Source organism: Crinia signifera, chromosome 7 (genome assembly GCF_055691185.1).
Source record: "Crinia signifera chromosome 7, ASM5569118v1, whole genome shotgun sequence".
In the NCBI taxonomy this organism is placed as follows: domain Eukaryota; kingdom Metazoa; phylum Chordata; class Amphibia; order Anura; family Myobatrachidae; genus Crinia; species Crinia signifera.
The window spans coordinates 132,429,776-132,446,904 of NC_139223.1; the positions used below are offsets into that span (position 1 = coordinate 132,429,776).

The 17,129-nt window shown below is 43.1% G+C and overlaps 1 long non-coding RNA gene across 1 annotated transcript in view; it reads left to right on the forward strand.

Moving 5' to 3' along the window:
• The window catches only part of LOC146020597 (uncharacterized), a 55,616-nt gene extending 41,978 nt beyond the window's left edge, over window positions 1-13,638 (forward strand). Inside the window, exons 3-4 of the long non-coding RNA XR_014450814.1 lie at window positions 9,508-9,634; window positions 13,038-13,638. This is a non-coding gene — a long non-coding RNA (uncharacterized LOC146020597). The remainder of the gene's footprint in view (window positions 1-9,507; window positions 9,635-13,037) is intronic.
• The last annotated feature ends 3,491 nt before the right edge of the window (window positions 13,639-17,129 follow it).

A 17,129-nucleotide genomic window follows, 5' to 3' on the forward strand; every position in this document is an offset into this window, starting at 1 on the left:
TGCCACACCCACCCTGGAGACTGGTCACATGATAAAGTATGGGCCCATACTACTGCTTCACCCCATGTCCCAGTCAAACACTGTCAGCACATGAACTGGTGCAACAAGCCATGATGTGTGCACAGTCAAAATGGTGTATTTTGTGGAAGGGAATGGGACAATGGATAACCCAGTACATAAAAGTGGTGGACACTCCCCTGTGAATGTGACTTCGTCCCTAGTTGCATTTCTTCTACATTTCCAGTTCCAGAAGTTGGCAGATATGCTTAATAGCCATGTTACATTTGATTTAATCAGATGTAATGGTACCTGACTCAATTGTAGGACTGGGGCATGAAAGCCCGACCAGGTAATGCAGTGGTAGAAGCCCAAGTTTAAGGAGTGTGGTCAGAACCAGAGGGGTGTGGCCAACCACCTCAGATTGACTTGGCTAACCATTATGGGCAGTGGCGGTTTTTACCTATTTGCTGCAGGACTGCAGCTCCTAGAGGCAAAATCTGTTCTCTGCCTAAGTGAAGCCACATGCAGTATGTGAGAATGCTCTGGTTTCACTGTGACTGGCAGTGACTTCCATTCACCCAAGGAAGTCTCATTGGGAGGTGTTCACTTCCTCCGGGATGCCTCTATATGGGCTTCTGAGTGGCAGCCCATAAAAACCGGGTTCTACGCATGCACAGTACGAGGCCGATACTGCGCATGCGCCGGACCCAGCATCCTGAATATGCCTCTGTGGACTGCTACAAAAGCAGCCCATAGAGGTAGGGGACCAACGCATACGCAGTACCGAAGAAGCTACTATGCATGCGTCAGCCCCGTGGCGGGGACCCGGACCAGGACATCGGCGAAGTCAGCGGAGGGGGGGGGGGGGGGTGCATCATCTAGAGCGGATATGAACATAACTGTTCATGTGGCCAACCATGTGTGGTCTAGTGTCTAGTGATCATCATGCTGTCATGGTGATGGACCTATTGTTATGTGGAGGCCTGGATGCATTCCCATTCCCATTGTTAATCAGGCCCTGTGGGTTACCTGTTCACAATGTAACCTAGGTCCTTCCCGACCAACCCGAACTGGGTTCCTAGATCACTGGACATGGTTCATTTTTCAGGGACCCTTTCACACCTAGCTATGACCCGGGTTAACCCGCCCATAACCTGGGTTGCAGCGGCAATGTGAAAGGGGTATAAATAATGTGGATGCCAAAAAAAAAAACATTTAAATAAGGTATGGAGAAATCAGTTCCAGTACCAACGGGTTTGGTATGTGCCTCCGACAGTGGGTTTTCCGACAGTCAGTATCCCAACGTCGGGATCCTGACTGCCGGTGCTCCGATAGGGGGGCAAGCGCAAAGAAGCAATACAATTCTGGTTTTCCAATTTTTCCATATTGAATCGCAGGTCCCAGTTGTTCATAAACCAGATGGCAGAAGCTGTGCACATCAGCAAGCTTGCCCATTTTACATTATATCATTGCTGTCTAGTCATTGTTAAACCAGTCATGTCCATCAATGCCGCAAAAAGGTCCGATATTATTTGCTTTGGCCAGAAACAAATGATGTATGTAGAGCAGTGGTGTCAAACTCATGGCCCTCCAGCTGTTGTGGGACTACACATTCCAGCATGCCCTGCCACAGATTTTATATAATGCACAGGTCTTCAACCTGTGGCCCTCCAGATGTTGTGGAACTACATGTCCCAGCATGCCCTGACAGTTTTGGCATGCTGTTATAGGAAAAATGTGGCAATGCATGTTGGAACATGTAGTTTCACAACATCTGGAGGGCCATAGGTTGAAGACCCATGATATAATGGATTGCTAAAACTGTGGCAGGGCATGCTGGGATGTGTAGGGCCATGAGTTTGACACCAATGATGTAGAGCACGGGTGTCAAACACAAGGCCTGCGGCCCAAATCCGGCCCGCCAGACCTCGTCATGTGGCCCGCGTGAGGAGATAGCACGCAGGGGCAGTGTGTCTAAAACAGGAGTACACGTCCGCGGCCGCCTTACCTGTTCCTCCACTGTCGGCGGCCATGTTCCTGTAGGCACATATGTATTTGGCTACAGAAACATGGCCGCCGGCCTCCACAGCTACGTGGAGGAGGGCCCGGCCGCCTGTTCCCTCTGATGCCCGGCAGTGACAGACACTGGGTGGGGACGTCATGACGATGACGCCGCCCGCCCATGCGTCTGTAGAGAAGTAGGAGCAGGCAGGGAAGCTGGACCGGGAGTCGGGGACAGTGTGGCCGCAGCAAGCAGTGAAGAAAAGCTGGAAGCCGCAGCAGCTGCAGGACAGACGGAGAAACAGTAAGTGAGGATGAGGATCACACTCACAATAAAAAAATATATATATATCTGCTGTTTCCTGAGGTGTCCCCGTGTATAATAATAATAATAATAATAATGCCATGACACCACAGGCTGCTCCTCCTGTATAATCATTTATGTGTCACGGCATTACTTTTATTATATTATACAGGGGGAGCAGTCTGTGGTGTCATTGCATTATTATTATTATACAGGGGGAGCAGCCTGTGGTGTCATGGCATTCATTTTATATTATACAGGGGGAGCAGCCTGTTGTGTCATGGCATTATAATTATACAGGGGGACCTACAGATACAACCGGCCCTTTGAGGGTGACCAAACTGCTGATGCGGCCCCCGATGAATTTGAGTTTGACACCCCTGATGTATAGCATCTAACAGTTCACTATTATAATTAAAAAGATAAAATTATTGCTCTTGTTTGGATACATGCTGTAGTGATCTGGATTTGTACCGGAGCTTGTAAATGTAGAAAGCTATAGTTTCACAAAAAAAGTTTCCGAACTGGAAACATGGGGGGAAATTTAATATGATGAGAGATTCAGAAAGTGAGTGAGTTTTTTTTTAAAGCGGCAATCATTTACATGGCAAAACCAGTTTGATTTTGCAGTGTAAATGATTTAAAAAAACTGGAGATTTCTTACCAAATCTCTCACTTTCTGAATCTCTCATCCTATAAAATTTTACCCCTTGTGCCTAATTCAGATCTTACTGCAAAGCTGCTTTTTTAGCAAATGGACAAAACCATTGGCCCGATCACTTATCGAAACAATGAACAAGCGCGTTGGCTTTTCATCGCTGGCTGTACGCAGGGAGATTGACAGGCAGCCGGTGTTTGGGGGTGGCACTCGGCCGTTTCCAGGGAGTGTGAAGGAAAATATCAGGGAAGCATACCTCCCAACAGTCCCGAATACTGCGGGAATGTCCGGGTTTTCGGGGACATTCCCGCATCCCTCCCGCGGCTGGCAGTGTCCCGCGGCAAGGTGGGGGCTGTTGGGAGTCCCCCTGTTGGCTGCTGAGCATGGCATTTTGGTAAAACGAACAGGACCATTTCTAGGCAATTTGGCTCCCAGTACAAAGAGTTAAAAAGTGCCAACTATCCACTATAGACATTATAAAAAGAAAAAAAAACAGAGTAGTGCTTATGACAGTTTATTAATGAATAAACCGGTACTTGTGTACTAGCACGGCGCCCCGATAATTAGTCGCCCGATTTTTTAATTGCATCGCATGCCATACACCCGATGGCATGCGATGCGATTTTAACTCATATTCGATATTAAATTGTATAAGCACCCTAATGGGTTTAAAATTGTATGCCATTGTACAACATCGGCCGATATCGCGTCGCATCGAATGCGATATGGTCTGCGATGCGATGGGCGCCATGCTAGTACACAAGTACCAATAAACCTGTACCCGGCTGCTAACTACTTGGGACTACCAATCCCATTACAGCAAAGACAAACAAAAAAGAAAGTGCACTGGTTCAGGTGTTTTTAGAAAAAATGGCAGTTAGAGAATTTTTTTTTTTTAAAGTTTATATCACAATAAAAACATAGATTAACTTACAATCACACACAGCATAATGATTTTAGCAGGTACTGGCCGATACCAAACATATGTGAAATACAATTTATAAAGAAAAAATTTAAAAAATTGGTACTTGTGTACTAGCACGGCGCCCATCGCATCGCAGACCATAAGGCATGTGATGGTATGCGATGCGATGCGATGTTACGCGATGGCAGGCGATGTTATAAAATTTTAAATTGTATACCATCACATTGTATTGCATTGTATGCCATTTTATCACATATACAATGGTATGTGATTTAAAATTGTATAAGCACCCTAATGGGTTTTTCAATGTTAAAAGTGCCCCCTATAACATAATTAAACGTGATGGTTTGCTTATTATGTTAAAAGCCCCCCCACATCACCCCCACTATCAACGCCAACCCAAAGCGTGGCGAGCGTAGCAAGCCCGCGAGGGTCGGCGGTACGCGTCCTCCAACCTTTTCATACCCCCACTATCCACGTTGGCATGGAGTTGATTTTATATAGTGTGGCGAGCGCAGCGAGCCACCGAGCCCAAAGTGCGGCGAGTGCAGCGCAACCCGCGAGGGGATGCATAATATATGTAAAGTAATATGCGTCCCCTCGCGGGGCTTGCTGCGCTCGCCACGCTTCGGACTCGGTGGCTTGCTGCGCTCGCCACACTATATAAAATCAACTCCACGCCGACGTGGATAGTGGGGGTATGAAAAGGTCGGAGGACGCGTACCGCCGCTCGCCACGCTTCGGGTTGGCGTTCATAGTGGGGGTGGCATGGGGGTGAATTTAACATTTTAAGCCCCCATTAGGGTGCTGCTTATACAATTAAAAATCATATAGGGGCCTTATACAATTTAAAATCGCATCGCATCGCTGTGCATCGGGTGTATGGCATGCGATGCGATGTGATAATACACAAGTACCAAAAAAATTATACTATAAAGACTTCATAATTGCAGAGGGGTAATGTCAATCAAAAATCCCAAATGAAAAGACTACTTAGTATTAGGTCAGAATAAGTGCATTAATGCTATGGGAACATCCAGTCTTCCTGAGGGTTAATGCATAAGCAGTCCAGAGATGCAAGCGGTCTGGGTTAGCTGTTTTAAGCACTGTCACTGGTCCAATTAGTTAGGTTAGTCAGTGATCGTATTAGTGATATGTACAAGGTTGATAATGGAACAGTCATATCACTTTGGTTCACAGACCTTTTTATAAGGATTACGTGGTGTGCTGTGTCAGCAGTAATTACCAAGACATCCTGGGTAGCTGGAGACAAAAAAAATCAGCAATCAGCAAGTTGTAAGGAGCCGGCCGGCAATTCCTTTTGATATGAATGAAGAAATTCGGGTTTTGACGCGTTTCCCCGCCCACGTGTGTTGGCGGCTTTATCAAAGATCAAAAAAAAGTTTCTGTGGCTACCCCGACCCCCTTCCCTCATGGCATTTTGTTACAACGAACAGGGCCATTTCTAGGCAATTTGGCTCCCAGTGCAAACAGTTAAAAAATGCCAAATATCCCCTATAGACATTATAAAAAATGGTGCATGTTCATAAAAAGGTAAGACCTTGATGTCTTGCATGAAAAGACCTTATCAGCTAGGTTTGCTTTGGCCAGCACATTGTGTAATTTTCTCAGCCAATCAGCGTCCGGCCAGTCTTTTCGAAATGTTTTCAAATTCATCAGCGCTTTCCGCCGCCCGGCAAATAGCGCTACAAGCTCCCTGCCACTGCTGGCTGGATCCCGGCTGTCCAGACCCTGCTGCCTGGATGCCGCTGACCAGACCCTGGACGCCGGGATTTTAGGCTGGTGAGAAAGGGTTATACCTGACTCTCTGCTATCTCTTCTTGGATGTCCCAGCACTTTCATAAACTCAACAACATGTTTAGTAGTAGTAGTAGTAGTAGTAGTACGTTTATTTATAAGGCGCCGCAAAGTGTCCGCAGCGCCGTACATAGCAAACAAAAAACAAAAACAAATTACAAGGTAACGTACAGGGTGTGTTGAAAGATACAGTATAAATAGGGGTATAGCTGGTAGAACTAAAATCAGCATCAGTTCAGAAGTAGGTGTCAAAATTGTCAAGGAGACTGAAGATGAAGTAGAGGAAGGGAAGAACAGGACAGGAGCACAGGTGAGGTAATGAGGTAGGGTGAGTACGTGAGGAAGGAGGGCCCTGCTCATAAGAGTTAACATACTAAAAATAGGTGGGTGGACGAACGAAATACAATAGGATAAGTAGGAACGGAGGGGAACGGAGGCAGGATAGGAGGATCAAAAGAGGTTAGGAGGAGGGATAGGCTAGTCGAAAAAAGTGGGTTTTGAGGGAGCGCTTGAAGGAGGTAAGGGAATCAGATAGCCTGATGGGTGGCGGGAGGTTGTTCCAGTGCAGGGGGGCAGCGCGAGAGAAATCTTGGACACGGGAGTGGGAGGAGGTGATTAGGTGAGAGGTCAGTCGGCGGTCAGCGATGGAGCGAAGAGGACGGGAGGGAGTGTGGATAGAGTTTAAGATGTTTAAGACTGAGCTGAACAACTTCCCAGCATCCACATAACCCCACCTCCCACAATTTCATTATCTATTGATGGCACAACTATCACCTAGGGATGGACATCGCAATGCAATGTTTCTAAACCATCGATGATTTTGTTTTGATGGTACTACTCTTACCATTCGATGGCAGCATTATGATGTTTGCCGCCATCGAATGGTAAACATTTGATGGTGATTCGATCCTCCAGCCTGCCATGATGCAGCATTTCTGTGCATGCGTGGCCATGCTGAAGATATTTGCGCACGGGAACAAGAGTTTTTCTTTTGCACATGCAGAAATCATATTCATTTTTTTTTCTATTGAATTATTTTGATGCAATGGTCAGTTACCATTGCATCTAAAGATTAGATGGCGGAAGCCTAGCCTTCATTTTATGGTGTGTTTTCTGATGTCCATCCCTGCTATCACCTCTAGCTCCCAAGTACGCTGTAATCCTTGACTCCTCCCTCTCCTTCAAATCACAAATTTAGGGGGTAGATGTAGGAAGCAGTTATAACGGAGGAGAAGTGAGCTAGAGGAGAAGTGGTCCATGGCAACAAATCAGCATTGAAGTAACATCTATAATTTGCATACTATAAAATTATACAGAGCAGCTAATTGGTTGCCATGAGCCACTTCTCCTATGGATCACTTCTTCCTTATCACTGCTTCATACATCTACCCCTTAGTACCTCTGACAAGCCTGCCATTTTCATCTCAATATATTTCCAGAATCAGACTCTCTTACTCTGGATGCTACTAAGATATTTAGCCACTCTCTGGTCATCTCCAGACTGTGCTACTGTAATATCTTCCTATCTGGCATCCTTGACATACTTCAATCTATCCTCAATGCTGCTGCTGCGTGCCTTATCTTTTTTCCCTAAATGTGCTACATCCACCTCCACTCTCTGACAAGCCCTACAATGGCTCTTCTTCCATTTCAAAATCTTATTCAACTTCTCACTTACAAAGTTCTCACCCACTCCTCTCCCATTTGACCTTACTCCACTTTACACTTTCACTAGCCCTTTAATGCCCACCGACTCTCCTGCCTACTGATTAGCTCCTCCCATTCATACCTCCAACATTTTGCACGTGCTGCTCCCTTTCTCTGGAATTCTCTACCTTTCCCCACCACACTCTCCACCTCTCTATAAAACTTCAGATGGGCTCTCAAAACCGACTTCTTCAATAAACCCAGCCATCTTGCATTCTAACCCCCTGTTCCATGCTCACAGTCTACCCCATCCATGTCACCCCTGTCTCTGCCCACATCTCCCTTAAGACTTTAAACTCTCCCAAGCAGGGCCCTCTCCCCTCAAGTACTTTTCCTACTCTTATTTAAACTATCTTAATTTTCTGTGTCATTTGCTGATATAGCCAAGCTTATATAAATTGTACTTGTCCTACATTGGGGGATTTTGACACTGTGCGAACTCCTCTAATAAAAGAGGGATATGAAAAAGAAATTGAAAAGAAAAAAGGAAGGAAAGAGCTGCTATATTAATTAGGTTGTCTTTCTTGATTGTGAGTTTGAATTTGAGCGCTGAAATGGAAATATTAGATGATATAAAGTATAGAGAAGTAAGAAAATGAGGGTGGGGTACCTGTGATGGAATAAAAATGAGAAAAATATAAATAAACAAATATATAATTAGAAAATCATAAAATAAAAAATGTATAAAGGTTTATTTCACGCGACACCTGTGGAAGGAAAAGTTTGCAATGTATACAGCTCCTTAATGGAGAATTTGGGGACCGCAATACTCTGTACTGTTCCTATCTACAGCTGGGATGGTAAACAGGCTACGTTTCAGTGTCCATGTTGACTGTGTCCACATTCGGGCCAAAAAAAAAACCCATGTCAACCTTTTGACTGTCAACCTTCCCCATGTTGACCTAATGCTTGCAAAGAGCCCAAGTGAGAGGATTGTACTACTGTCGATCTAATGACCCTGTCGACCAAACCCATATCGACCTTCAGGCATGTCAACCTTCCTGCATGTCGACCTTCAGTCATGTCAACCTTCATGCATGTCGACCTAGTGGTGTCCACCTAATGCTTGTCGACCTAATGCCTGTAGACCTAATGACCTTATCCCACTACGATCCACCCTTGGGCGTCTCACAATTTTTTTTCTGTGTGATCCAAACACTTCAAACTTTGATTTGTCTGTCCATAAAACTTCTTTACAATCTACCTCTGTCCAATGTCTGTGTTCTTTTGCCCATATTCATCTTTTCCTTTTATTGGCCAGTCACAGAAATGGCTTTTTGTTTGCCACTCTGCCTAGAAGGCCAACATTCCAGAGTCACCTCTTCACTGTAGACATTAACACTGGGGTTTTGTGGGTACCATTTAATGAAACTGTCAGTTGAGGACCTGTGAGGCATCTATTTCTCAAACTAGAGACTCAAATTTACTTGTCTTCTTGCTCAGTTGTGCACCAACTCTATCTACTCTGGTTAGACCCTATTTGTGAAGAGATTGTTCTCTGAGTGGAGTAGTACACACCGTTGTATGAAAAGTTCAGTTTCTTGGCAATTTCTCACATGGAATAGTCTTAATTTCGAAGAACAAGAATAGACTGTCGAGTTTCACATGGAAGTTCTCTTTTTCTGACCATGTTGAGTGTATAATCGAACCCAAAATTGTGATGCTCCAGATACTCAACTAGCTCAAAGAAAGCCCAGTTTTATAACTTTTCTAAGAAGCAAACTCATTTTTAGCTGTGCTAACATAATTGAATAAGCATTTTCTAATGATCAATTAGTCTTCTAATGCAATAAGCAAACACAATGTACCCTTAGAACACTGGAGTGATGGTTGCTGGAAATGGGTCTCTATACACCCATGTAGATACTCCTTTAAAAACCAGACCTTTGAAACCAGTATAGTCATTTAACACATTAACAATGTATAGAGTGTATTTCTGATTAATCTAATGTTATCTTCGTTGACAGAAACAGTTCTTTTATTTAAAAAATAAGGACGTTTTGTATGGTAGTGAATGCTACATTATACTGCATTGTTAATCTGGTACATTATAATGTTTCTACAGTACTTTACTATTTTTTCTCTAATGGTTAGGCAAACCTCTGTGGCAGCTCGCCACACCCCCTCTGGCGGCTGCACATACCCCTAAACATGTGCCCCAATAACTACGTTCCCCAGTAGGCCCAGTCTGACAAGTGTAGACTATGTGAAACAAAATGAGGTAAGCAGGAATGCTGTGATGGAACACTACTGTTTGAGAGGCTTGTAATAGAACTTGGAGTCACACACCTCAGGCAAGGCTGGATTCTGCCAAGTACAACAAAAATCTGTCAATTAAAAACCATTGAGTCAGACTTGATGTTCTAAGGATAAAAAATTGTTGTTGCTACTACAAGACAAGTATCATGCTAGAGTTACTATGCAGATGAGTTTTTGAGTCTTCTGGAGAAAGACACTACATCATTATTTATTTATTTATTTATTTATTTACAGTTTCTTATATAGCACAACAGATTCCGATGCGCTTTACAATAGTAAAAAGTGATAAAACAAAGTGGGTAACAACAGACAGATTTAGAGGTAGGAGGGCCCTGCTGCAAACTAACAATCTATAGGGACATAGGAGGGAAACACAAGGACAGGCACCAGTAATAGCATAGCAGTCCCACCAAGTTGCAAGTCCAGAAGAAAAGCTAAATAATACATATGTGCCTCAGAGGGTTATGCTTGTGGTACTTAAATATGATAGGCTTGCCTGAAGAGGTGAGTTTTCAGGGAATGCTTGAAAGTTTGGAGGCTAGTGGAGAGTCTTATTGTGCGTGGAAGGGCATTCCATAGGGTGGGAGCAGCCCGATAAAAGTCCTGTAATAGTGAATGGGAGCTAGTGATCCGTGCAGAAGAGAGACGCAGTTCTTGTGCAGAGCGGAGTGGTCGAGATGGGAGATATTTTGTGATAAGTAAGGAGATGTATGCTGGTTCAGTATGGTTAATAGCTTTATATGTGAGTAGCAGTGTTTTATATTGAATACGCTAAGATACAGGCAAACAATGGAGGGACTGGCAGAGCAGATCAGCAGACGATGAGCATCTTGCTAGGAAGATCAGCCTAGCAGCAGCATTTAAAATGGATTGCAGTGGCGAGAGTCTGTTCTTGGGAAGACCAGTTAGGAGACTATTGCAATAATCAATGCGGGATATAATGAGTGCATGGATAAGAGATTTAGTAGTGTCTTGTGTGAGATAGGGTCGTATTTTGGATATGTTTTTTAGATGCATGTAACATGATTTGGAGACAGATTGAATGTGGGGAAAGGTTTATCAAGGTGGGTGTTATCTGCGTCCACAGAGTATAGATTAGAAAAATACAAATGGAATTTTGTTGCAATGTCATTATGAGATGTTAAAATATTTCCCTCATATTTTAATCTTGGAATTAATTTTCTTCTAGTTTGTTGATGTTCCATGTAGGCCAATAGTTTGCCGGCCTTACCTCCCCATTTAAATTATTTATGTTTTGTGTAATCTACTTTTAAACGGGCTACATGTAGCTATTCTTCCAGTCTACCCCCTTCTTATTACTATGAAAATTTGAACAAAAGATTTAATTAAAAAACAAAACAAATACACTGCGCTAAACATTTATGCTAGTCAGGGGTGCCAAGACTCATACTTGGCTTCAGTACTAATGGTGGTTGGGGGGGAATAAGTATTGGCACTTACAAGATAAGTATTGGCCCTTACACATGCCACATGGTAGGTGCAATAGACACATAAGAAGCATCCTTCCCTGCATTGTATGTTGCTTGTGCATTTTGTGGCCGTATAAGAAGCTGTGTATGCTGTGTCTATCTGTGCTATAAAGCAGAAGCTAACATTTGTAATTACATGCATTTCTCACATTTACTCTTTCAACTCACAGCATGCCTACTGAGTTTCCTACTCCATCTCATTTTCTCATACATGCCACTGAAATAAGAACAGATCTCAAAGGGCCTTATTTTGGTTCATTCTTTCTGACAAAATCCTTCTTAGATGGACAAAACCATGTGCACTGCAGGGGGGGCAGATGTAACATGTGCAGAGAGAATTAGATTTGGGTGAGTAATTTTGTTTCTGTGCAGGGAAAATACTGACTGCTTTATTTTTACACTACAATATAGATCTCACTTTGAAGTAAAACCCCTCCCAAATCTAATTCTCTCTGCACATGTTACATCTGCCCCACCTGCAGTGCACATGGTTTTGCCCATCTAAGAAGGATTTTGTCAGAAAGAATGAACCAAAATAAGGCCCAAAGTGAGGTTAAACTGCAAACCATTGATTTAAAAAGTTTTGGGGCATCATACAACTTGCAAAATACATTTTTATTATTTTATTGAATCATGAACTGTGGATTCTGGAACCGATCCAATTTGAATTACCATTAGCACTTATGTGAAGGTGTGTATACACCTGAGATCCCCGCCTCCACCGATGTATCGGCAGCCGCGGAGACCCGGCGTGGTGCCAGCATTCACAATTGCTGATGCTGGCGGACGACGAGCGACAGTGACAGAAGAGTGGGAGCCATGCAGCATTCTGCATGGCCCTCGTTAACGATCTGCATGTACAGATGGAGGAGTCGTAAACAATGAATGACAATAATGAGCAATATAGCTCATGTTATTGCACCCTGTGTATGAACCTTTACATCTACAGTGTGAAACATTACGTACGGATTCATTATTAAGCAGGGTTGTAAATGAATATCTGCCACAGGTGCATAATGCAAAGACACATACATTAGTATAGAATGACAGAACATGTAGTAGCTAGCCGCTAGCAAGAATAATCCAATCATTGCTACAGATTTCTACATATGATAAATAATTAGACCTGGGTGTCTGAAGTTTAATTGAATAGATCATTACATCATAAGTTTTAATGACAGTATGTATATTGCAGCTATGAAACCTTTTAAAATTCTTTATTATGATTGATGATGATTTTTTTTTATGTTCAAAAAATACATTATTATTATTTTCATTGATTTTATTATCAATCAGTAGATTTACAAACTTGGGCCCTAATTCAGACGTGACTGCTAATTAGAGAATTTCCAAATCAAGCTATTATGAGCCGAAAGTACAACTGAATATCTATTATATTCTAGAAGTTGCTAAATAAATAAGAAGTAGATAATAAGTAGTTGATTGGTTGCCCATAGCGACATCTCATCTTCAATAGAACTCCCATCTTAGTAAATAATGCCCTAACATTCCGAATGAAGTGAACAATGTTAAAATAAGCCCAAATATCTATTTAGATAGTTAATCAAATTAAATTAGGGAGATTTCTGGATTCGTTGCTTTGACAGATGTCATTGTGGCTACACGGCTACACTAGCATTATCTTTATTGGCAATTTAATAAGGAAATAGTACTTAATGAGCTATAGACATCTTATCAGCAATGTATCTAGATTTCCCTTAAAAGTCAACGAAAGAACTACATTAATTCTTGTTGATTTGGTAAATTAGTCATCAGTGAAAACAAAGGATTTTTCACTTAATCAAGAAAGTCAGGATTGAGCAACACAATGGAAGCTGTATTACGGTTCTCACCTAACTCCTTCTTCCCCTGTAGGCAAAATGCTTTCTTCCAATCAGGGGTAAAGGGAACAGCTTCAACCCCAGCTCAGGAACAAGTTTGTCAGCGTGTCAACAAAATCACTGGATTCCAAGGAAGATTAAAGAACAGCTGACAGTCTAAGGGAATCAATGGACATTCTTTGGGTTCCTAGAAAATGATAATGCCAGAAATTGTTTATAAGATGAAAAGGATAAGACATACTGAAAGCAGTTACGTGCCATTTCTATAAGTCAAGCAAGTGCATATACAATACATGCCAAATGAGACCTACGCTGCAAAGCTTTACCAGAGTCGCAGACCCATGTAGCTTTGGGCTTAATCACACTAGCTGAATGAATAAAAAAACAGTAACAACTGCTGTCACGGTAAGTAGCATGTGTCAGAAAATGAACAAATGTCAGAATATGCTGCCATTAGTGATTCATAAATAACCAGAAATGTTGATGTTCTAAGGAAGTGTTCCCAGCCCTACACCAATCATACTATACAGCAAACTTAATTGAATGTCATTATTCCAGCTCTATTCATAGATTACACTGGTCAACAATTTTTGAAAAGTTGTCTGAGATGAAATTGCAGCATCATATAATTCTGAAGTGAGGTACACAAGGTATATGAAAGTCTGATTTCTTTGTCCAAGGCTGTGGTAAAGTTCTTCATCAGGCCCAGTTTTATATGCAACGGTGGCCATATTTCTCCCTTTTTTTTTTTTACATGATTTCGATGCATAGGGTCGATAATTTGTGTGAAAAGTGTCAAATTGTATGTCATTTACTTATGGTTCTCATCCGATGCATGGTCTTGTGCTAATTGGATCAGATCCGGAGATTATCACCGCTGCACCAAGTATACAGCGTATACTATACAGTATATATATACATACACATATACAGAGGTGAATGGGATCGCCAGCAATACATTGTATGCAGAATGATCCCATACAATGTATCATATGCGAACTAGCAGGCGGAGAGCTGTTTGGTCATTTCAAGAGGTTAGCATGCGGTAGCTCACCCTAGTGTATTGGTGCCTTGAGGTTGGTAGCAAAATCTTGCTTGATTGAACATGTGGAAGACGCTGAACAGTTTTCTTCCCAGGCTCCAATCATGAAAGTAGTGACCAGTTTTTGTTGACATACCGGGAATGGAAACACCAGTACTTCATATAACCGCCCTGTAAATGCATCACAGGTGCAACAACCTTCAAATCACCACAGAGCTGCCACTGATTTATGCACCTCCACAACTGCTTTATGCTGTCATAAATGTATTTAAACCGGGTAGCATAATACAATGGAATCAATGGCTTACTATTCCCATTATGAGGCAAATCAGCTTTATTGACAGTACTTTATTTTGAAGAAGTGGAGCTAATCAACTATTTCAACCATCGATCTTATTCCCAGTGACCCAGAATTAGCACAGAAAAACAACCAAAACCTAGATTTGCTTTAGAAGCATTTTTGCTGTAGACCAATGTTATGGGAATGTTGCGTTGTAAGTTGCAGAACTGCCCACAAACCTTACAGCAGCGGTTTCCAAACCTTTTGGATCACTGTGCCCTGGAGTATCAGAATTTCGAACTGGCACCCCTAGGCCAAAAGTTTCTTATTGAGAAATGTAAAAATTAAAAATTTAAAATGTCAGTTATGTGCTGAGGGACAAAATCTGCTTCTGTTTGTCTGCTTCCAATTGTATATTGGCCATAGCCTTGCCTATTGTTTGCAATGACTAAATATTGTGTACTGACATTTGCCTTGCGTGCAGCCAGCCCTGACCTTAGCTTGTTCACTGAACTGTGTGCTATGAACATATGTCATTTTCTGTTTGCCAATATCCTGCACATGGCACATATACTCTTACACCAAAAGTATTTTGTTAACCTAAGTACCACTGGTTGGCAATACCCTGATTTAAAAGTCTCATTCAATCTGAAACTTTCAGACCATTGGGAACCCAAGTTCCAATAAGCATATTAAGCAGTGGCACAAGTGTTTCGGTACGGGGTGGTACAGCGTATCACTAGAACATATTGTGCCAGTACACCGTACCACCATAACAAATGACCCAGAGAGCGTGGATCTCAGGCAGCGCAAACCTGCAAATGCTCAGTGAGCACTCTCTGTGTCTTTTTGCCACTTACAGCAGCAAAGTCAGTGCCCATTCCTGCGCACCACGCTGCTCCTCCGGCTGTGGCTGGGAGCGGTCAGGCCTCTGGCTGCCCCCGTTCTCTATGTTCTTCATATGCCACGGACTCTGCTCTGGCTCGACTCCTCACTCCTCGTGTCTCTGGTAACTCCTCCTCCTTTTTCATGCGCCTTTGCTGTGTAATTTAAACTCTTATACAGGGGCATCACCTGAGTGGGGCATCACAAATTTACCCCCATGAATAAGCACATCCTGCCACAGATCCACTCACTTCCAAGGTAAAGTGGGTGGCAAATAGGAAGAGATTTTCTCAGAAGTCCTGGGTAATGCAATAAAGTCCCCAAAACTCAACATTTAGGAGGGATTAAATAATTAATGGTTAAGGGGCTGTAAATTTAGTTATGCCCCTTTTTGCCATGTAGCCACTCCCCATCATGTCATGCGGCCACACCCCTTACCACACCTATTTTTCAGCCACTCGGCACAGTAAGTTTTTCTACTTGCACCACTGATATTAAGCTTTAAAGAAAATATTGCTTACTATAGGTAAAGATTGCGAGAAGAAATTTTAGGGAGTTTATTACAGACACATATTGGGTTTGTTTTCTTCCTTAGTTGTTGTGATTACTCTTTATAGGAATGAAAGCTTGCACATGCCGGTGTACCTCCCTGGGAGTAGTGATTTGTGGCTGCATCTGCTTCTATTATCTCATGTCTGGGTTGCTATTGTCACGTTTTAGCAGCCACCAATAACACTCTCTATCACTGAGGGAAAACTGCTGCATTATTAAAAGAAATGTGACATTTGGAAGACTCTTGTATTGAGATGAAAGAAACCTACAGCCAGTGGATTGTTGGAATTCCTGTAATCAATGGTCCTGGATCACAACACTGAAATTGCTTCATCATCTGCTAATGCATTAATTCATGTCATTAATGTACCTACAAACACAGAAATCAGTCAATTCCGGGGCTGTTAATCACTATACTATACATGATGTTGAGCTTGTATGACATCTCAGATATTACAGCACTCCCACAGGCACCATTCTGACATGTCACCACAGGGGGTGCTATAGAGCTCATATTTCTTCTTTTCTTTCCACAGTGCACTATCCAAATCCACATTTTTTTTTTGGAAAATGATCATGTGGATTTTCCTATCCTTTCAAATCCCAAATAAAACAAAGAATAAATTAGGTTAGTTCAGTACTTTTCTTAAGGGTTTCTAAATGTATTACTGAGCTAGCTACTGGAATAAAGCATGCACTGAGCTATGTCCTAGTTATGTTTCCCTGAAATGGCTCTGAAACTCCTCAGGGGTAATCTGGCACTGTGCATGCGCACACAGAGGGGTATTCAATGCCCTGACAGCGAGTTATCGGCACAAAGAAGTGCCAATTACTTGTAGTCAGGGTATTCTATGAATCCTCGCCTGTTCCCTGAGGAGAGGATCACTTGCTGTCTGCCTCCTCGCCTGTTCCGTGAGGCGAGGTTCACTTGCTGTCTGCCTCCTCGCCTGTTCCGTGAGGCGAGGTTCACTTGCTGTCTGCCTCCTCGCCTGTTCCGTGAGGCGAGGTTCACTTGCTGTCTGCCTCCTCGCCTGTTCCCTGAGGTGAGGTTCACTTGCTGTCTGCCTCCTCGCCTGTTCCGTGAGGCGAGGTTCACTTGCTGTCTGCCTCCTCGCCTGTTCCCTGAGGCGAGGTTCACTTGCTGTCTGCCTCCTCGCCTGTTCCCTGAGGTTCACTTGCTGTCTGCCTCCTCGCCTGTTCCATGAGGTTCACTTGCTGTCTGCCTCCTCGCCTGTTCCCTGAGGCGAGGTTCACTTGCTGTCTGCCTCCTCGCCTGTTCCCTGAGGCAAGGTTCACTTGCTGTCTGCCTCCTCGCCTGTTCCCTGAGGCGAGGTTCACTTGCTGTCTGCCTCCTCGCCTGTTCCCTG